The sequence below is a fragment of the Caretta caretta genome, chromosome 4 (genome assembly GCF_965140235.1).
Source record: "Caretta caretta isolate rCarCar2 chromosome 4, rCarCar1.hap1, whole genome shotgun sequence".
Taxonomy (NCBI): Eukaryota; Metazoa; Chordata; order Testudines; family Cheloniidae; genus Caretta; species Caretta caretta.
The window spans coordinates 73,126,929-73,150,613 of NC_134209.1; the positions used below are offsets into that span (position 1 = coordinate 73,126,929).

A 23,685-nucleotide genomic window follows, 5' to 3' on the forward strand; every position below is an offset into this window, starting at 1 on the left:
ATATTCCCAATTAATATTATGTTGTTAAAGATAAGGGTGCAACAAAACCCAACTTAGTTTGAACCTCTAGGTTTGTTACAGATAATTTATTTAGTAGAGGCCACTAGGCAACACTTTGAATGACCCAACCAAACTTTATTAAAAGAAAAACGATTAGTTAAACAAACAGGCATGCAATTACTATTTACACAAATGTTACTGTTATGCTCATCCTCAAAGATGAATTGTGTATTAATGGGCGATCAGTCCACTGACAACGGTGAAGTATAGCCTTACAATCCTAGGAACTAACGGTACTCTTTGGATGCTAATTGGAGCTTTTCACCTTTTATATTCCATTATAATACTAATTAACTTTAAACTAGCCTTTACTGTAATTATATTTCTGCCACCTTCTTTTTGGCTCTTTACATTATGTATCATTTAAATTAACATCTGCACCAATGTCCCGTCCCCCCCCACACACACACAATCAACATAGATAGTATTTTAATAAAACATTCACAATTTTCAAAAACACTTATTAAAAACCTTGCTTAAACCAGTTATATCCAAAACATAATGATCACATAATGCTGCGTCATGTCCTTGCTAACTCTTACTTACTGTCTCCAACATATCTCTAAGTTTTCTCACACTAGCAACTTCAATTTCCCATACTTCGCTACACTCAGGTTTTGGGCCTAAGTTGCCTAATGTCTACTTATTTCTTAGGCTAAACCATCCTATAGGCTACAACTGTGAAATTAGTGTTTCTTTGGTATTCAAACTCTAGTAGCTTGCATATTAATAAAAGGGTAAGTAATCAAGAAATAGTAGACAAGCTGGCTTAGAAGAGCTAATTGTGATGCTGCAGTCCTGAAGCCTTCAAATTGTTTCAGTCCTGCAAGGTGAATTTCATTGAAAAGAACTGAGTTCCAGGCAAAAGGCCACTTCCTGTCTTTTTAAAGCTTCAGGATTGTAATACCTTGCTGACATACTTAGTTCATGTCATCATCACTGCAACTAGTAATAAGATTGCTTGCTAGAGTCTGCAACACTAGCAGGCTCATACAGTAGATGAATCTAGGAGAGCCATCTGGATTCCTAAACCATGGGCCTTGTTCACTACACACACACAGAACCTAAGGATCTGGGCTTTACGTGATGGAGTGTGCAGAGGCTGGGGAGGTGAAATTCTCCCTTCCATCCAGGACAAGGGTGCTGGGTTACCACACAGTCCTCAGAAGGCCATTATTCCAGCCTACATAATCCCTTATACTGCACACCTTCTGGCTGCTGGTTGTGTGGTTTACCAGTGCCACTGGATTGATGTATAATGGACACCACTTAAAAGATGCAGAGTGTCTCATCCAAGCTGTCTACATTGGGGTGGATTTTGCTCTATATAAAAACCAAAGAGAGACATGCAACATGGAGACCACAAGGACTATCCTACCTTGAGAAATCTTCTTTTTTTTAATTCACTTTAAATCAAGGTGTTCAAACACATTAGTCATTATGGCTGATAGAATAATGCCATCAAACATCTATGTAAAAGTTGGAATATTTTGGTTCAAAGTGGTCCACGTGAACTTGTTGTTGTTGTTAAAATCATAAGGACTTGCACCCCTTGATTATCACTTAGGGTTTCAGGTGTGAATAAAACTTCGCTGAAACCACTCAGTCTTTGCTCTGAATGTTTACATCACTACACAGAGACAATATAGCTGGAAAACAAGAAGAAATACACCTTCAAAAAGCAGAAGTTGAGATCCATATATAAAGATAAAGTCTTGATACTTTTCCAATTCTATTTGTAAATTAGAAGTAACTCCACAGAAGGTCATGGAGCTACACTGGTGTAAAAACAGTGAGGGATAAAAATCAGGCCCTCTGTTTGCAGAATTGATTTATGTGTTCAAATGCAGGCGTAGCTCTCAGCCTTTCTACCTTTTTTGAGTTTATCCCATAGTATCGACTCCTCCATTCTGCTTCATAAAGGTACATAGAATCACATCCCTATTCATGCAGAATGAAATTATCTTTTTAAATCTGTGCATTCTATAAAGAAAGCCTGAAATGTACAGCTTTAGCATTGTGTTTAAAAAAAAACAAGGTTTTTTGATAGTCAATCACAATTCTGCTTCAGACATTGGAGACTTGCCCCATTGCCCATTGCAGTTTTATTTAAAAAGAAGCCAACAATTTGCAGTCATAGGTGAACTGCATCTGCTTTTAAATTAGCTCCAATCAATAACACAGTTCCTTAAGGGTCTATTCAATCCTCTTTGTAACATATATTAATGATCTCCTTTTTGTCTGTTACTGATCTTCTATTTACATTCATACTATGATGACAACCAGCCTTCAGGATTTGGTTAGACTGCTTTTTAACTAACACTGCCAAATAATGAATACTAAGTTAGCAAAATACGCTATCAGACTGGAGATATTAAAACTGCCTACAGTAATACACACTTGATAAAATGTGCAAGACAGTAATAGATCTTATGCATAGATACAGACAGGATAAAACAGACTAATGATAAAGTATTGAATATTTCAGGCTAATTTTAGACTGTTGTTTATTATTAAACTGCAGATCTATAAAGAGGCTGGTATTCTATTGTGCATGTAGTTATAGCTTTTCGTTCATATTTCATTAACTTAAAAATTGACACAATAGTTAGTATTGTTCTTGCTTATTTTTATTTAGTTGTATTGTTTTGCTGTATTCTCACAGTCAAGTTTATCCAGAAAGCCAATGGAATTTTCCCTTGCAGTATCATACTAGGCTTCAAGTCTGTTCCAGATTTTCCCTCATTATTTCTGTCAACTTGCTAGTTGGCAAAATGTCCCTATTATGGTCTTAACTTCCATCTGGAAGGGAATATTTCAATTTTTTAAATCTGAAACAGCAAATCTGTGGGTTAGCCACTAATTGCCAAAGAATGGTGTGGCAGGTATCCTCCCCCAGTTCTGTGCACTTCACCTTCAAGATGTTCCTAACCACCCAATAGCCCAAGTTAAGATGCAAAGGTTGCTACTTACCATGCATCAAGATTGCAGTGTGAGAATGTTTGATGTGATGTGATGTGATTATAAGCATACCACCTTGGGCTAGCCTCTTCTCTGGTCACAGAAACCAAGTAGTTTAACTTCCAAAGAAAACCAAGGGGCTAGTCAATGGCCCCTTGATGCCTAAACACATTTATCTTATATAATTTTTAAACTATATATTGTGGCAGGCATGTTGTTGCTGGTGACTCAGTACTGAACTAAGCATGGTGCTGGTGATTCTGAGCTACTTTCTTTTGGTTGAAAAATAAAACACAAGCCTTTGAGGTAGTTTAAACATTACACAATATTGTTTTTTTTCAAGTGTAGGGATGGTTTCATTCCATTTACTCCTGTAGTGCCTGCTGGATGGAGTAAGCTTCCTGGGCTCCTAAAACACTGTTTACATAATATTGTTGATGCATAGGTGAACACAGACCCAAACCCTTGGATCTTAAAAACAATGAAAAAGCAATCAGGTTCTTAAAAGAAGAATTTTAATTAAAGAAAAAGCAAAAGAATCACCTCTGTAAAATCAGGATGGTAAATACCTTACAGGATAATCAGATTCAAAACATAGAGAATCCCTCTGGGCAAAACCTTAAGTTATAAAAAGACACAAAAACAGGAATATACATTCCATTCAGCACAACTTATTTTATCAGCCATTTAAACAAAACAGAATCTAACGCATATCTAACTAGATTGCTCACTGATTTTTTACAGGAGTTCTGACCTGCATTCCTGCTCTTGTCCCAGCAAAAGCAACACAGACAGAGAGAACCTTTTGTCGTCCCCCCCCCCGCAGCTTTGAAAGTATCTTGTCTCCTCATTGGTCATTTTGGTCAGGTGCCAGTGAGGTTATCTTTAGCTTCTTAACCCTTTACAGGTGAAAGGGTTTTTTCCTCTGGCCAGGAGGGATTTAAAGTGGTTAGCCTTCCCTTTATATTTATGACCCCTCTGAACAACATACTAACCCACAGAATCCTTCCTTCCAACACTACAAAAAGAAGGATTCTGCATGGACTCCTCCTGAAGGTCGAGACAATAGACTGGACTTCTACATAGAGTGCTTCCATTGATGTGCACAGGCTGAAATTGTGGAAAAGCAGCATCACTTGCCCCATAAACTCAGCCGTGCTGAACACAACGCTATCAACAGCCTCAGGAACAACTCTGACATCATAATCAAAAAGACTGACAAAGGAGGTGCTGTCGTCATCATGAATAAGTTGGAATATGAACAAGAGGCTGCTAGGCAGCTTTCTAACTCCACATTCTACAGGCCAACTGAGGATTACCAAAAGAAACCACACCATCTGCTCAAGAAACTCCCTGAAAAAGCACAGGAACATATCTGTGCAAACACATGCCTAGAACCCCAACCAGGGTTATTCTATCTGCTGCCCAAGATCCATAAACCTGGGAAGCCTGGACGCCCCATCATCTCAGTCATTGGCACCCTGACAGCAGGATTGTCTGGCTATGTGGAGTCTCTCCTCAGGCCCTACGCTACCAGCACTCCCAGCTATCTTCAAGACACCACTAGCTTCCTGAGGAAACTACAGTCCATCGGTGATCTTCCAGAAAACACCATCCTGGCCACTATGGATGTAGAAGCCCTCTACACCAACATTCCACACAAAGATGGACTACAAGCTATCAGGAACAGTATCCCCAATAATGTCACTGCAAACCTGGTGCTTGACCTTTGTTACTTTGACTTCAACTTCTCTGGCCACTCAGTAAAAGCTTTAAGGGTGGCAATTTTGCAACAGAAAAGCTTCAAAAACAGACTCCAATGAGAAACTGCTGAGCTTGATTTAATATGCAAACTAGATAGCATTAACTTGGGTTTGAATAGAGACTGGGAGTGGCTGGGTCATACACATATTGAATCTATTTCCCTATGTTAAGTATCCTCACACCTTCTTGTCAACCATCTAAATGGGCCATCTTGATTATCACTACAACAGTTTTTTTCTCCCGTTGATAATAGCTCATCTTAATTAATTAGCCTCTTACAGTTTGTATGGCAATTTCCACCTTCTCTGTATGTGTGTATATATATATATATATATATATATATATATATATATATATTCTTACTATATGTTCCATTGTATGCATCCAGTGAAGTGGGCTGTAGCCCACGAAAGCTTATGCTCTAATAAAGAACACAAGTACTCCTGTTCTTTTTGCAGATACAGACTAACACGGCTGCTACTCTGAAACCTGTTTGTCAAGTAATCTTTCTTTTTAATAGCTCTTGAGAAATGGAACCTTGGTTTCTGATAGTAACGCTCCAATATTTTCATATGAAATGAAAGAAGAAGTAATGACATAGTCGTAATTTCAAGTTTGTTTCTCAAAGCCAGTGTTTCAGCAACACAGGATTATGGTGAGACTAAATGAGTTGTAGCATAGCTGATGGAGAGCCAAATAGTGAAGACAAGTTACATGTGACCTCAAAGAGAGTTACAAATTCTGTTTGCTAGCACTCAATGTCTTATAATGTACATTAGAGACTGAGGGCTAAGGAGGACCATGGAGAAAATCTATTCAGAGGTGACATTTCTGGCATGCAAGCTAGAGTTGCACATAAACATTTCCCTGCACTTGAGTACAAGCCCCTCTTATATGTACAGATTAGCTGCCATTTGTTTGGTATGTTCCTCATTTGAGTCCATTGGGCTTATGATGGAGAGTAAGCATTGAAATAAATAGATGCCAAAAAATCTAAGCTTTGCAGCCAACATCAACATGCTCTTATTGTGAATATGAGTTTTGCTTTGATGTGTGTGGGATGAACTTTTGGCTAGACTGGTTGACAAATTTGTTCAAACTGGATTTCTGTCTGTCTCTGTGGGCTCTGCTAAAGTGAGGCAAGGGACACAAAGTCAGGATAAACCAACAGACTGTATTTTTAAACCTATCTACTTCTAACATACCCAGCACAAATGGATTTGATTAGTCCCTACTGTGAATGGCAACAGAGACTCATAGCAATAAACTGACGGCAGCATTTTTGCTCACTGTCTACCAAGATTAATGTCTCTACTCTTCTCAGAGTTTGCATCATGTCTCTGTAGGAAGTGGTCAGGCAGACAATTCTGCCACCCTAATTTCCTTTTGTGCAATTAAATTGTGTTTGCTGCTTCAATCTTTGGCAGCTATTAAATTTTTATTTATCTTGGACTAAATATTTGAAGTTCTTATTAAGTTTATCACAGGCAAACTGCCATTGATTTTTGGTGAAAGTTTTACTGTGTAAAGACCTCAGGATTTGGTTTGTTCATTTACACTGCACTCAGAAGAAGGAAAATGGGTTTCAGGTCTTGATTATTGCAATCAATAGTCAAACATGCTTCAATTCTTGGACTGTAACATGATTTACATTTTTTAAATAGAAAATAAGAAAGTTTTCCACAAAGGTACTGCTGCTGTTCCTGCTATGGCTATATATAATGATATATGGATTAATTCAGCCTTAAAATGTGAACATGCTACTGGCTTCATCTGGAAGTTGTGCATACTTACATGAGGGAAAAACTTGGGTGATTTCCAATGAGTGGTGTGCAATGTCATTTAAAGATAACATTTAAAAACTCAAATGGAATCAACTGAACATGAATGGTAACTAGTGTTGGAGAAAACAGCATGACAATTATCTCAAAGGGACAATAGGTGATGAGGAAATTCTATTAGCAAGCACATTTGAAGGCCTACTGGTGAATGAATCTTCATCAATATTCATCAATAACATGCCCTGACATGTAAAACTACAATACACATTTCAGATTTTATAGGTGGTGTAGCTTATAGAAAGCGTTCCATCCTGCTGGTAAATTGCCACATCTTGCTGCACAGCTGCAGGCATGACAATCGAAGAAGGAGACAATTATTCCAGCACCTCACCTGTATAATTGTAGCAGGCACCCCAAATTATACAACCTAAGTTCATGTAAGTAGGTTTAGTTTAACCACCAACTTAAATGATGACTCTGCAGTAGCTAATTTTCAGCATCTGATTTGATGATTGTTTCTTCACAGAGTTGATTTTTTTTCCTGTATGGAAATTACAGCACAAGAGTAATGGCTGAAGAGCTGCATTAGGCTTTGCTATTTTTCTTACCCATTTGGAAAACAGGCTTACTAACTGTATTATTTTCCTCATTTAGTTATGGCTGTATTGTAATACAGAACAACATTTATGGTTACATTGGGAGGCATGGAATGTGAGAGTCTGTATATGGATAGGTAAGAGGGGAATGGAGGAGGAGCTGTATTTTGGCAGTCCCTTGGGAAAAGACTAAACAAAGCTTACATTACAGTATGTCTATCACTGTGATATTTGTTTTGCTGTTTATAGGACAGATGGGTTCCCGCTTTTCTAAATGTCTAGTTTCACTTCCCACCCAACATTCTCGATGCTTAAATATATCTAGGGTGACCAGATAGGAAGTCTGAAAAATCAGGACACGGGGTGCGTGGGGGTAATAGGAGCCTATAGAAGACAAAGCCCCAAATATCAGGACTGTCCCTATAAAATGAAGACATCTGGTCACCCTAAATATACCTCATTCTTCTCATGAGTCCCCATAAGTTCTTCTGAAATCATTTTGAATAGACAATGATGTTTAAGGCCTTTGTGGCCTTTAATAGACAAATTATTTTTGTATTTTAATTTCTCTGCTTGTTAGGTTGTAATGAACAGGCAACCGAGTGTCTTATTAAACTTGGAAAGGTAGCATTATTAAAGATATTCCCTCTCACTTTCATTATTTTGGCCATGAACTTTCTCCTTGCAATTATCATAATTTATTGTGAGGGACGATAGAACATATTGTCACAATGTGGTTTCAAAACCAAGCATCAATTTTGTCTGTGTTTGTAACCATACAGGTGTGTTATGTGTCTCTCCTCCACTGGCTGGTCAGCATAAGAGACTAAGAGTTAACTCCATTAGCTCGTAGCAGGGGTAATTTTTTTAGCTCAAGAGACAGAGACCCATGTTTAAGCACTGATGGTTCCAAAGCTTCAATCCCTGCTGATGAAGGGGCTGTGACACATGCACAAACTTTTGTGCTAATATCTTCAAAGTAGACATTTTCAATTGCACGTGCAGATTCCATTGCATCATACAGGCAAGTACTCATGCAGAAAGTGGAACAGCATTTGAGGTACAAAGCCTTTTATTGTGCAAATGAAACCTCCCCACAATCTACATGCTACTTAGTGTCATTGCATAAATACAACAGTTAATTGAATATATTAGCACACTGGAACTGAAGATAGGAATATTGCTAAACAAGAGGATCTAAAACCTTTAATCTGGACCCAGCCTTAAATATTTGATCAGTGTGATGTGAAGCAACAGTGAAATGTAAAGATGTGAGCAGAAGGCTGGATGGATCATGAGGTATTTTTTAGATTTTGGGGAGTGGGAGAAGAGAGAGTAAGAAATCAGATTTAGGCATTCAGTTAGAAGATCTTGTGCTCATGTTAATGACATTTCCAGATGTAACCCACAACCGAGTATTGTAATGGCTAACTAATCCTTTATTGATGATACAGATAAATGGGGAGGGCTCTGTGCCCTTTGACTAAGATCTTTCATCCAAGGACTTTGAAACATGGGGTCTAGTACTAGGCATTCGTTTGACTTGCTTTGATGCTTTATGATTGAAAATGACCATTCCTATCATTGCTGCTACTGCTGTTATGCAATTGCAACAACTCTTATACAAAGTATATCATGTAAAGTGTCAATGGAAAAGTTACAATCAAATATGATTATCCTAGTTAAATCCATGTATCATCTTTGTACCTAATGTAATGAATATAGGCTTTGTATTGGTATCTCAGATGTGCTTGTTCCTGGGTGACACCTTACAGATAGGTTTACAACAAGCTGTGTGTTGATGTCCCATTAAGGACACTTCATTCTAACAACAAACAATAGAAGAAACTCATCCAACCCAGATAGCTCTCCCTAAGAATGTCTCACACACCTAGGAGCCAATGGCCATGTCCTGCCAGCCAGCCAGCAAACCTTGTAAAGACATGTAATATGTTCATGAGACCCTGGACTCCATCTTGGGCCAGTAACTTTCCACAAACAGGGGCTGTGAGCTTTGTTTGGGACAGTAAGATTCCATGCACATTGCTGAGGATATAAAAGACCCCTGAGATATCTCCATTTTTAATTAATTCCTCGGGACTGAATTACTAACAAGGAAGTTCTAAACAAGGACTGATGACCCCCAGTCTGCTTGGGTGATTCTGGAGAGACTTTTGCAGGCTATCACTTTATTCTATTACTGCTGTGATCCTGATCTATGAACACCAAAAATTACTTATATTCTTTAACGATTCAATAACTCTCTTTTCATCCTTTTTTATATTATTAAACCTTTAGTTACAAAAGATAGGCATCAGTGTGATTTTGGGTAAGATTTGAATTATATATTGACCTGGCTAAGTGGCTGATCCCTTGAGATTGGAAGGACTCTCTGTCTGATGAAACTGATTTTCCGTAATCACTCATCATAAAGTCTAGTGGCTGGGTGGTGAGCCAAGGACTGGAATGCCTAGAGAGACTGCATTTTTGACCTCTTGTTAACAAGTGTGATGAATCAGAAGTTCAATTTTGTTACTGGATTGGTATAATCTAATGATAGACTAAGCAGCAGTTTAGGGTGAGTCTGTCCCATTTCTCAGCAGTCTGTCCTGAATTCAGCATCTTCAGCTGTGACCCACTGAGGCACGCTGACACTTACCAAGTATGTTTTTCTTCCTTTTGCTTCTCTGCTTTCACACAGATTTCTTACTATAACTCTCTCCTATACAAAAAAGTCTATTTTAAGGTTCTATTTTCTCATCAATACACAAGGTGATTAATGGGTGTTCTGCTCAAGAATCCTTTGTGCATTAAAAGGCAAACAGAGTAAACTTATATACTGAACTGCATGAAAAGGAATATTGTAAGTAATTAGGAATAATATAGAAAACAGAAACTGATGAAAAATGAACATTAGCAGATTGCCTTTCACTCAGAACAAGTGCATCATTGTAAAAACATTGTTTTAGGGTTGAGAATGGATTGAAGAAAATTGCATAGTATGAATTACCATCAAGAGGTGTTATAATGGAAAATTTCAAGAGCATTTGAGCAATCACTTAACACGGTAGAGTTTTTAAATTAAGATTCCCAATTATCTTAGAGCAGATTTGATGCGATGACAGTTACTGTATGTTACCATTAATGTAATATAGTTATCTAAGATTAATAACCAAAACTAAACATATCATGTAATTGGTTGCAAAACATCCTAAAACTAGCTGCTTAAATCCACTAATCAGGCAGGCTACTGTCATGTCTTAGGATTGTTTGCATCTTACCTTTACGCACCACAAAGTGGTCTCATGGTTCTTTTCAAGTCCTGGTATTAACTTTTCAGGCCTAGTCCATACTCACATGTTTTCTCAGCATAGCTATGTTGGTTAGAGGTGTGTGTGTGTGGGGGGGGGGGGAAATCAATCACATCTGTAACAGACATAGCTGCGGAGGCAAAAGATCTAATGTAGATGCAATTATACCATCAAAAAAGTCCCTTTGTCAGTATAGTTTATTTTGTTTGTTGAACTGGTATAAGCTATACTGGAAAAGAATTATTTTGCTAGTATAAGCTGCATTCACTAGGAGATTTTACAAGTACAGCTATACTGACAAACCCTGTCTAATGTAGACTAGGCCTCTAACCACACATTAATCATTCTGCTTTGTTTACCAAGTCTTCAGCAAAACAAGGTTTGTTTTCCTTTTCCTAACTAATAGCTAGTCACAATCAACACACTTAACTGTGAGTTTTGTCAAGTCAGTTTCCCCCCAAAAAAACAAAACAATCACGTAGGAAATGGAAGGAAAAAACCCAGATGTTCCATTTGTGGTCTGGTGGGAGTTGGAGGAGGACAACTGGCAGGGTGGAATTTGGGGTTTTTCCCTAGGCAAGCAGAGCCTGGTCCATCTAAAGTCAGGCTGGAAATACTAGTTTGGAGATGCAATCATGTTGCTGGCTGAAGTTTCTCCCTCTCTCCCAAGGGTAGGAATCAGTAAAATCCATGAAATGAACAGGTGGAACCAAACCTCAGACCACCCAGGGTCTATTGGTAACATCTGTAAATGCCATGATCTGAGGTGCAGTAGGCTGAATGCTCACTGGACACAATCTGGAGTGGAAAATAAAGACTTGTTTAGGAGTACACCAAAAAAAAAAAAATTACAGAAACTGATATTTGCTTTACCAAGAGAAATGCATGTTCCTTTAAAAACTTCTACTGTGTGAAAAGCATTACAATTAACTCCTTTTTACTTTGTTCCATTCATACTGATGCAATCAAAATGTGAACTAACTCCCCCCCGTAAATAACAATAGCAACAAAATTGTGTATGTCTATTTTCAGATGGAAAAAGCTGCTGTTTATGTAGTTGATATAAAACAGGCCAATTTGGAAGTGAGGTGAAGAGTCTGTGAGGGAGAGGGCGAGAGAGGGTTAGCACAACCAGCAAATCAGCACAGGAGAGAAAGTCCAGTCAAGACTCTTGATAGTTGTCCGAGATGTCCAAAGATTCCTGCTTTGGTGGCTTCTGCAGCTGCTCCTCTCTGCAGTCCCCCCTGCCCCCGGCAAACCTTCTTAGAGACCTAAGCAGCAAGGCATCAATTTGGCTCGTCTAAACTATTGCAGCTGGTGCTTTCAGTGCTGCTGTACTTCAGCCATTGCACCACATTTTCATCTCCTTAGGATAGCTATTAAAAGTTTCATTTAATTTTTTAAAAACTAATATTTTCTTTGCTTTCAGGTATATCAGATGCTGCTGTTTGCCCAAAATTAGAAGCACTCGTCAGTATTTGATATTTCCTATGTACTCAGTGTCCACTCTTCAAGTTATACTGTTTCAAATGTTTAACATTTGCAGCAAAATTGCCAATTTATATAATGGAGAATTCCACTAGAAACAAAACATTAAAATTCATACCATAGTGAAAACTACTACTACATTTGCATTTTAGGCATGATTTTCACTGCAACCTATATTCGTAATTCCATTTTAAAAGGGTTAGCATAGCGATATTGTGGAGAAAGTCTAAACAGGAGGGTCTTCGCTGCTCTGGAGTGCCATTGGGCATTCATTGTTGATAATGGATATTTCATTTAAAGGGAAGGTCATGAGAAGTTAAAATCACTGAGCAGTTTTGGGGGATTAATAATGGGATAACACAATTTTTAATTTCTCCTTGAAGTTGCTGGTTTGAATCCAGCCTTTTGTTGGCAGAGACTGAAATGTGTTAGCATCTGATGGCTATTTGGTATTCTCTGTGAAAAAACAGAGTTAGTGGTGTCAATCCAACTCCTCCTGGAAATGTGTCCACATGACAAAACTCACAGCTGTAATTAACGCTAATTGGCACTAGTTAACCGAAGCAACATTTGTTAGTTTGTTTGAACAGTGTAAACAAAAAGTGTGCAGCACTGAAGAATGGCCAAAAAATTTTGTATCCAAGAAGAAAAAAAATAAGAGTATCACTTAATGAAGCATTATCTATCTGAAATTCTTTATAATAATGAAATAGTGCTTACATAATTTCAGATAGATAATGCTTCATTAAATCATACTCAGTATTTTTTCCTCTTCTTGGGTACAAGAATTTTTGGCCCATTTTCAGTGCAACATGCATATATCATGGCATTGAAAATGTACTTGCATTAGTTTGAAAACACCGGAGATCCATTAAAATTAACTCTGCGCACAGAAATAGTTTAACAATGATGTTTCCCCCACCCCCAAAGTTAAATACATTGATATAAAACAAGGAATTTTAAGAACCTCTCTGCTCACTTAAATGTGCTTATTATTTGAATGGGGCAGTTTTTGTTTAATGTCTTGTTTATGTTTGACACTTTGATCTTCTGTTTTAAAGTGCATCTTCTGCCCAAAGGTAGACATTTTAAATTTATGCTGTCATTTCTGCACATTTGTTTTGCTTAGAGTGTATAAGCAAATTAACAAATCCTGGTTGGGATAAAATGGGAGATGTTACTTATTACAGGACAGTGATGTGATGGATTTGAGTTTATTCTTGATAGCATAAGTGCAGGGAAGAAAGAATTAATCCCAGTAGCCAACTACATAAATTAGTGATAGCAATGGGGGAAATGTTAAGAGCTTTGTTCTGTTCCAAAAGTGCAGCGCTTATCCACATCTTTTTAATGTCCATGCTGAACAGACAGTTCTTTAAAGATCTCATATGAATAACCCCCACACAGTTAATTGCTTGAACCATCACTTCAGTATTATTTAGCATTTAATCCCTTCCAACAAGCATTACACTTCCTTATTTGTCGGTAGCATAACTTCAGTACCATATAAATAATTATTGGAGTGTTTTTGGCTAGGGATTTTGGAAATCAGGGTGGGTATCTTATGAAATTAGGTTTTCACTTGCAATTTCAGTACTTTGCTTCCTGGCCATGCCAGAAATATCCCAAGAATCTGTTTCCTAACAACAACAACACACAGCATTCCTCATGATATTTCAGTATTGCCATGTCTAGACCTTGCTTAAATAAGGAAGTATAGGAGTTCATGTGTTAGAAAGCTAAATAGCTAAACCTCAGAAAAAATAGTTTGGATCATTTTGAACTCTGGGTGAAACTCTGGACACATTTTTATTTTATTTTCTGATGAAATATACCCAATTCAAGCTAATATCATTGTGCTGCTAAGAGGATAGGATGAAAAGGAAAAAATGAAAGAAAAGCCATATAGTAGTGATGTACATCAAAAGCACTTTCTATTACTACTTCTTGTGACTGATGTTCAAATACCAAAGCAACTAAAAATCAGTTTATATCACATGCAAATTTTATAGCATTCTGCATGAAAATTGTTCACTGGATTAGTCTGTAAACCTTTGCCAACGTTATGCACTATTACATTTTTCCTTTGAATTTTAGGCTGACATTCCCCATCTGCCACAAACTAGGTAAAGCAAGTGAAACAGCAGTTCAAGCTTCCTTTGCACTCCTCCATCCATGTGGAGGAATCATCGACAAAGCAAGAAGGTAGGGGAGTCAGCATGTCCATTAAATCATAATCCTGGCTCATTAGATTGCCTGCAAGATGCCAGATAATGTGAGTTATGTTGCCAATAAGAACTGGATTGAAACCATCAGATTTATTTCACCTATGTAACCAAACTGCAATCGGATGGCAACACCAGATGGCTACTCATTTGAGCTGGGTTCAAACAGAGTGCCCTGGAGATACAAGAGTCTGTATGCTTTTATGGATGCCTAAGTCATCCATTGCTATAAATTGTATGTAAATTTGGAAAATGTTAATAGTGGCTAGTAAATATTAATCCTTTATTCCTCTTTTTTGTGTATATTAAATTCTTTGCATATTAACTATTTCCCCCAGAATCTTTTACAATACTAGAAAAAAAAAAGAGTATGTCTGAATTCTAAGGCTCAGAGTGTTAGTTCTTAACCTATGAGTGTTCAATACTCAGGAACTTCATGTGATCAAGTACTTCATTATTGCTCGTGCTGCCAAGTCTGTGGGAATATAGATGTCTACGGAAAAGACCCCTCAAACTGATAAGTGTCTATAGAAGTATGGAATAAACAAGGGTTTCTATGATTGATAAGAGATACTTATTGCATGTTTTCTGTAATGGATGAAATAAGGATCCACTGAAAGATGTTTATAACTCAATAAGAACTGCTGGTTGTTACAGTTGTCAGTAATAATGACTGGATGAGAATTACCTTTAGGTTTACAGTTATGTAACCTAAAGATATCATAAAAGTAGTAGTTAGGTAAAACAAAATGAAAAGGAGTACTTGTGGCACCTTAGAGACTAACCAATTTATTTGAGCATAAGCTTTCGTGAGCTACAGCTCACTTCACGAAAGCTTATGCTCAAATAAATTGGTTAGTCTCTAAGGTGCCACAAGTACTCCTTTTCATTTTGCAAATACAGACTAACACGGCTGCTAATCTGAGACCTAGGTAAAACAAAAACGTCAAAACCAGAACACATCATGAAATTAATCACAGGAAAGCAATTTTCCCTCCAAAAATGAATGTCTGTTTTACACCCTATAAAAGGCAGAGGGCTTGAAAGTTAGGGAATACAGACGGCTGGCATCCCACCAGAAACAGATCAGAGAGACAGAGGCCAGCTCTTTACCTTACACCAACGGTAGTCATGTATCTCTTTGTTCTGTATAGTGCTGTACTAATCTCAAATTGTTCCATCTTGGATTAAATAATTCTATACAAGCCTGTTATTTGAAAATCTCAAATTGTTAGCTTCAAGCATGCAAAAAAAAGCAACCCCATGTTTTTTCTTCAGAACATTTCAGAGTCTAAGTAGGATTTTCAAGAGTGCTCAGCATTGGCCTAACTTTGACTCCTTTTGTAAGATCATCTTTGTGTGGATATTATGGTGCACATAGGACACAACATACTGGGCTTTCTTGGGATTCACCATGCGTATTAAAGCTAAGCATGGTTAAAGATTTAGAAGGATAGTAATGTCCTTGAATTACTCGAGGAAGTAATCTTTTAAATATGTGAGGTCGCAGAGTGATAATACAGCACTAGCCAGTCATCATTTGGTTAATGCTGTGATGTAACTCCTGGATGACAGCAGCCAATTCTCTAGAGGTAGTTCAAAAGGGTAAATAGTAAGATACTGTGAGGTACCCACCAGTCTTCATAGGTACTTGAATCTAACTACAAATCAGAAGCTCTGTTTGGATTCTCATTACTTATAGAATAAAATTAAGTAAGGGCCCCATTAAAAATTTAGGTCACTACATAAACAAGTTTTAAGATGGGAAAGTATGGAAAAAAATGTAGACACTGCCTTCTTACATTTCTATTTTTCTGTACACTGTAGTCACTGTATTGATTGAAAGGAGCTTTTGATACTGGTACAATTTTTTGCAGGCAAAGTAAAGGTTGATATAGTGGGCAAATACCTATTGAGCTCTTGTGAACTAAAGAATTTACAAATAATAGTCTCCAAACTACAGAAGTGTATCCGTTTGAATGTTTGCTATCTTTTAAAATGTGCTTTTCATAATGTTTATAACAGGAAAATAGAAAAATGCTATCAGCTATAAAAATTTTGGTTTACTCACTCTGTGGAATGCTGCTGGAAGAAGAGGAAATGTAATAAGGCAGGTGATTTAGAGGTTACGTGAAAAGAATAAAGGGATTAATGTACCCTTTAAATGATTATACCTGTTATACAATAGAGATGGCTCGACACATTTGGCAATGACAGAACATGTCACTGATAACCAATAACATGGCTAAGATTTGAGACCACCCAAAGGCCAACAGTGCTGACTGAAATCTGTGGATGCTACTAGGGTAGGGAAGCAATCTTTCTTCAACCTTATGCACAGCCACATCATAACATTTCAAAGAATTCTTTCTTCTATGATCATCAATCTGGCACAGAGCAAGACTTCCATCACCATTGTTCTAACCATCTTCCCATTTGTGTTGTGAGTGTACCATTATGAACTGTGTGGATAAAGCCAAGGAGGGAGAACATTTAGATGGTGTAGAACAGATCATTATGATGTCCCTAAACACCACTGGCAGTTCAGCACAAGAGTATTCAGCCACAGAACCCTCTGAAACTCAATAGTGTTCATTCACTTCTGAGGGTGGATCACCAAAATAGGTCCTTTGTCCAGACATACAAGAACTAGATCTATAGAGATATGTGGTCAAATTCTGCTTTCTGTTATGTGGTGCTATCCCACTAGAGTTCAACTAAACTGGAGGAAATAGAAGAGAAACATTCAGTTCATTACTTTTAAATCATCTGTCTCATATCAGTCTGGTGCTTCATTAATGCTGTTACACATTGCAAAGGAAGATACTGGATATTTATACATTATTTAAACATTAACACAGAAATTTGATCGTCCCAAATGAGATTGACTCTAGTACATCACTATATTTTCAAATTCAACAGAAAATAATATATTGTGGTAGATTTTATATAATTCATTATTCATGAAATTGCTGAATATCCTTTTTTTCCATTCACTGCTGTCTTTTGTACTTCTTATTTTAGACTCTTAAGAAGAATGCTAAATAATATTTTTAAAATAATTCTTATTCCAAGTAAAAGTGGACTATGTATTCTGAAAATCATTCTCTTGTAATGATATACAGTACATATTTGTTTTTTTATAACAAAAGTAGCTAAACTGTTACTGGATAATCTGTCTTTTATATAGATACCACTGAAATTAGTCTTCTCAATAGTGTGACAAAGCTCTGTCCTTGTCTCCATGGGTCCCACGTTTCCTGGTGGATTTTGCTAGCCTCAGGGGCTCACTGTGACCCTCCACATAGCCCTTCTCTATCTAGGGGCAAGGGTCACAGCTTACAGTCTCCATTGTCTACCAGTCTCAGTGAGTAATCAGGGAAGGGAGGGGGAGCCCAGGCTCACCCTCTACTCTAGGCTCCAGCCCAGGGACCCTAATAGTAGCAGCTACGGTAGCTGACTTTTTGGAAATAGGACATGTACAATTCTATGGGCCACTTCCCCACAGCAGCAGCCCCCCCAAATATCTCCTTCACCATTACCTCAGGGCCTCCTTCCTTGCACTTGATATAGATTTGTGCTGCTTAGTTCCTCCAACTAAGCATACCATTTCCTGATACATACCTCACTGACTAACTGGGAGGCTTTTAACTAGTTCCAGCCAGCCCTTGATTGGCTTCAGGTGTCCCAATCAACCTAGCTATACCCACTGCTTTCTAGAAGGATCTTAATGGGCCCCAGGTGTCTTGATTAACCTGGAGCAACTGCCACTTGGTTACCATGGTACCAGGGATTTGTTTAGCCTGGGGCTAACCTACCTGTTCCTCACTACTTTACTATAGCCATCTGGCCTTGCCCTGTCACAATAGTTTAATTTGGTTATTCTAAAACATGTACACATATTCACAAAGGTTGGTGCTGCAGTATTAGAATCTATCATTCTTTCGCCAGCACACCCAGCTGAAGGCTGTAGCATTAGTGTTATGGCAAATCGATACAAACAGAATGACAGCAGTGGTGCTTGGAAGTGGTGGTAGTATTATTCTGGTCTGGGCATGTAGAGGGCATAACAGAAATGTGAAGAGGAAACCAAGGGCAAAAACTAGAACTGAAATAAAAGAAACTATATAATAAAAGTTTACATTCAAAATCTAACCTATAAGAACTCTTCAGCCAAAGACTGTAAAGTGGTTACATATAATTTTCTCCATAACAGAAAAGGGGAAACTGAGGCACATTAAATGATTTCCTCATGGGCACATAGCCAGTCAAGATACAGAACACAGTCCTGACTTCCAGACTCTAGTTCTAACTACTAGGCCATTCTGCTCTTTTACTGTATATATACAGAACAATCTACCTATGCAATGAATCAGTAGATGATCTTTCCTTCCCTACCTTTGTGCAGTTAAGCATCTCAGTGTGCATTGCACTATGTTTTCCTGGTGACTTTTCTCAGGCATTTACTCTCAGTGATCTTTGCCTTGATGAACTATTATGGGACAGCAGCCCAGATTTTCCTAGAATACACTGGTTCAAGCGTGGTTAGGTAGCAGATTGCTATGGATATGAAATTACTGTTGACACTTAGATGTGATGCGAAAGAAAGTTACTCTGGGGACCTGACTCTATCATGTTTGTTTTATATCAGATCAGTTGAAATTGTCATGACTTGATAAAAAAATTCCACTTGTACTTGCAGTCCAGCCTTGCCTACTCCATATTAGTTCACATTCTATTCTTCAGATGCATGAAGAAAGAATACTTTTTATAATCAAAATCATATGAGTGAGTAAGGAAACTCAATTCAGTAAAGTAGATCTTGGCCAAAGGCATAGGAGGAGAGAGGGAGAAAAACAGGGAAAAGGACATGGTGTAATAATGTACAGCTTGGGGAGAAATAAGAAGCCACAAAACTTGAGGGAGAAAGACCTCCTAAAAAGGAATTAAGTTGGAGTGGAAAAAAGGTTGGCAAGGTGAAGGAAAAATGAGAAATGAATGGAGCAGGAGACTATAGGTGTGGCAGATAAAGTTAAGAAGGGAGTAGGATTAACCATCATGAATAAAATTATTAATGTGTCTAGACTGGTAAAGGACAGTACTTTGTGTTCAAAGGAAATTTTCAGAGGCTGCCAGGCCCCTTAAGAGGAGATGGGTCTAGCCCCACCTGTGACATACTTAGCTCACCTTCTCAGATAGAGAAAATGACCAACAGAAGTTTATGGAGAACCCAGGGAAATCCAGATAGGAAGCCCAAGGAGACTTTGTTCTGAGGAGACTCAAAGGAGTATAGGTGAGGCTGAGGAAGGAAGACAGACTTGCAGAAAGGAGGGGCTGGGCTCAATTAGAGACTGGACACTTCTGTGTTTGTTTTGGACTTTGATATCCCAGCAGAGGTGGACTTTTATTTTTAAAAAAATGACTTAGCTGGAAGGCCGAGTTACTGCAGTGATCAAATGTGATCAAAGTGATCAAAAGTGATCAAAAGTGATCAAACTTCAGATACAAAAGTGATCAAAAGTGATCAAAGTGATCAAAAGTGATCAAACTTCAGATACAAAAATGATACATTCATACAAATAGGATAATCACATTCAGTAAATCATAACCTTTCCAATAATACCTTATATGACCAATCTTGCATAAAATACATTATAGTTATGCCAGTCCTATCATAATAATATCTCTATGAATAATATGTGGTGCAGGGTCACAGTGGGGTTAGGTGAACGGTACACTTTTATCTGCAGGGTAGTCCCAGACATCTAATAATACAGTAGTGGCCAGATTAAACCCATGTCAAATGTCTCCTGTCCTTTGAGAGAGCAGCTCAGGTTCTGAAAAGACTGTGAGGTCCCAGCCTCGAGAGAGGCAGAAAAATACTAAACAAAACGCTCCCATTAGGAAAGGGGTCATTGGCAAAAATGAACTGCAGGCCAGAACCAAAGCACCTGCAGCAAGGTGGCCCAATTTCCGCAAAAACAGAAAGGGAAGGGGCCACCTTCACTGGAGCACAAAGAGAGAAAAACAAATTTTTCTAAAGGCATAGAGGCAGTAGGTGGGTGGGTAAGGAATAAAGCAAGTGCTTGTAAATATTTAACTAAAAATATTTCCCATTATATCTCCAGAAAGAATAGGCAGTTGTGTGTTGTATCAGGGCTTGTCAATAAGTGTTTATTACCAAGTGAATTTCTTCGTGTACCTCATAGGGTATGTCTACACTACGGAATAAGGTCGAATTTATAGAAGTCGGTTTTTTAGAAATCGGTTTTATAAATTCGAGTGTGTGTGTCCCCACAGAAAATGCTCTAAGTGCATTAAGTGCATTAACTCGGCGGAGCGCTTCCACAGTACCGAGGCAAGCGTCGACTTCCGGAGCGTTGCACTGTGGGTAGCTATCCCACAGTTCCCGCAGTCTCCGCTGCCCATTGGAATTCTGGGTTGAGATCCCAATGCCTGATGGGGCTAAAACATTGTCGCGGGTGGTTCTGGGTACATATCGTCAGCCCCCCGTTCCCTCCCTCCCCCCGTGAAAGCAAGGGCAGACAATCATTTCGCGCCTTTTTTCCTGAGTTACCTGTGCAGACGCCATACCACAGCAAGCATGGAGCCCGCTCAGGTAACCGTCACCCTATGTCTCCTGGGTGCTGGCAGACGCGGTATGGCTTTGCTGCACAGTAGCAGCAACCCCTTGCCTTCTGGCAGCAGACGGTGCAATACGACTGGTAGTCGTCCTCATCATGTCCGAGGTGCTCCTGGCCACGTCGGCTGGGAGCGCCTGGGCAGACATGGGCGCAGGGACTAAATTTGGAGTGACTTGACCAGGTCGTTCTCTTTAGTCCTGCAGTCAGTCCTATTGAACCGTCTTATGGTGAGCGGGCAGGCGATACGGACTGCTAGCAGTCGTACTGTACCATCTTCTGCCAGGCAGGCAAGAGATGAGGATTGCTAGCAGTCGTATTGCACCATCTTCTGCCAGGCAGGCAAGAGATGGGGATGGCTAGCAGTCGTACTGTACCATCTTCTGCCGAGCAGCCATGAGATGTGGATGGCATGCAGTCCTTCTGCACCGTCTGCTGCCAGCCAAAGATGTAAAAGATAGATGGAGTGGGTCAAAACAAGAAATAGACCAGATTTGTTTTGTACTCATTTGCCTCCTCCCCTGTCTAGGGGACTCATTCCTCTAGGTCACGCTGCAGTCACTCACAGAGAAGTGACTAGCCATGTATCAATCAGAGGCCAGGCTAACCTCCTTGTTCCAATAACAACGATAACGTAGGTGCACCATTTCTTATTGGAACCCTCCGTGCAGTCCTGCCTGAAATACTCCTTGATGTACAGGCACCCCCTTTGTTGATTTTAGCTCCCTGAAGCCAACCCTGTAAGCCGTGTCGTCAGTCGCCCCTCCCTCCGTCAGAGCAACGGCAGACAATCGTTCCGCGCCTTTTTTCTGTGCGGACGCCATACCACAGCAAGCATGGAGCCCGCTCAGCTCACTTTGGCAATTAGGAGCACATTAACCACCACACGCATTATCCAGCAGTATATGCAGCACCAGAACATGGCAACACGATACCGGGCGAGGAGGCGACGTCAGCGCGGTCCCGTGAGTGATCAGGACATGGACACAGATTTCTCTGAAAGCATGGGCCCTGACAATGCATGCATCATGGTGCTAATGGGGCAGGTTCATGCTGTGGAACGCCGATTCTGGGCTCGGGAAACAAGCACAGACTGGTGGGACCGCATAGTGTTGCAGGTCTGGGACGATTCCCAGTGGCTACGAAACTTTCGCATGCGTAAGGGCACTTTCATGGAAGTTTGTGACTTGCTTTCCCCTGCCCTGAAGCGCATGAATACCAAGATGAGAGCAGCCCTCACAGTTGAGAAGCGAGTGGCGATAGCCCTGTGGAAGCTTGCAACGCCAGACAGCTACCGGTCAGTTGGGAATCAATTTGGAGTGGGCAAATCTACTGTGGGGGCTGCTGTGATGCAAGTAGCCCATGCAATCAAAGATCTGCTGATATCAAGGGTAGTGACCCTGGGAAATGTGCAGGTCATAGTGGATGGCTTTGCTGCAATGGGATTCCCTAACTGTGGTGGGGCTATAGACGGAACCCATATCCCTATCTTGGCACCGGAGCACCAAGCCGCCGAGTACATAAACCGCAAGGGGTACTTTCGATAGTGCTGCAAGCTCTGGTGGATCACAAGGGACGTTTCACCAACATCAACGTGGGATGGCCGGGAAAGGTGCATGATGCTCGCATCTTCAGGAACTCTGGTCTGTTTCAAAAGCTGCAGGAAGGGACTTTATTCCCAGACCAGAAAATAACTGTTGGGGATGTTGAAATGCCTATATGTATCCTTGGGGACCCAGCCTACCCCTTAATGCCATGGCTCATGAAGCCATACACAGGCAGCCTGGACAGTGGTCAGGAGCTGTTCAACTACAGGCTGAGCAAGTGCAGAATGGTGGTAGAATGTGCATTTGGATGTTTAAAGGCGCGCTGGCGCAGTTTACTGACTCGCTTAGACCTCAGCGAAACCAATATTCCCACTGTTATTACTGCTTGCTGTGTGCTCCACAATATCTGTGAGAGTAAGGGGGAGACGTTTATGGCGGGGTGGGAGGTTGAGGCAAATCGCCTGGCTGCTGGTTACGCGCAGCCAGACACCAGGGCGGTTAGAAGAGCACAGGAGGGCGCGGTACGCATCAGAGAAGCCTTGAAAAACAGTTTCATGACTGGCCAGGCTACGGTGTGAAAGTTCTGTTTGTTTCTCCTTGATGAACCCCCCCTGCCCCTTGGTTCACTCTACTTCCCTGTAAGCTAACCACCCGCCCCTCCTCCCTTTAATCATTGCTTGCAGAGCCAATAAAGTCATTGTTGCTTCACATTCATGCATTCGTTATTCATTCATCACACAAATAGGGGGATGACTACCAAGGTATCCCGGGAGGGGTGGTGGAGGAGGGAAGGAAAATGCCACACAGCACTTTAAGCACAGCACTTTAAAAGTTTACAACTTTAAAATTTATTGAATGACAGCCTTCTTTTTTTTGGGCAATCCTCTGTGGTGGAGTGGCTGGTTGGCCGGAGGCCCCCCCACCGCGTTCTTGGGCGTCTGGGTGTGGAGACTATGGAACTTGGGGAGGAGGGCGGTTGGTTACAGAGGGGCTGCAGTGGCAGTCTGTGCTCCAGCTGCCTTTGCTGCAGCTCAACCATACACTGGAGCATACTGGTTTGGTCCTGCAGCAGCCTCAGCATTGAATCCTGCCTCCTCTCATCACGCTGCCGCCACCTTTGAGCTTCAGCCCTGTCTTCAGCCCGCCACTTACTCTCTTCAGCCCTCCACCTCTCCTCCCGGTCATTTTGTGCTTTCCTGCACTCTGACATTATTTGCCTCCACGCATTCGTCTGTGCTCTGTCAGTGTGGGAGGACAGCATGAGCTCGGAGAACATTTCATCGCGAGTGCGTTTTTTTTTCTTTCTAAGCT

At 40.0% G+C, this 23,685-nt stretch overlaps 1 long non-coding RNA gene across 4 annotated transcripts in view; it reads left to right on the forward strand.

The window, feature by feature from the left end:
• Window positions 1-23,685, forward strand: part of LOC125635617 (uncharacterized) — a 191,863-nt gene that overhangs the window by 28,256 nt on the left and 139,922 nt on the right. For 3 of the 4 annotated variants that reach the window (XR_012668119.1, XR_012668120.1, XR_012668117.1), the window contains one exon: window positions 14,059-14,166. The exons of the other annotated variant lie outside the window; for it this stretch is intronic. This is a non-coding gene — a long non-coding RNA (uncharacterized LOC125635617). The remainder of the gene's footprint in view (window positions 1-14,058; window positions 14,167-23,685) is intronic. 4 annotated transcript variants of the gene reach the window in all.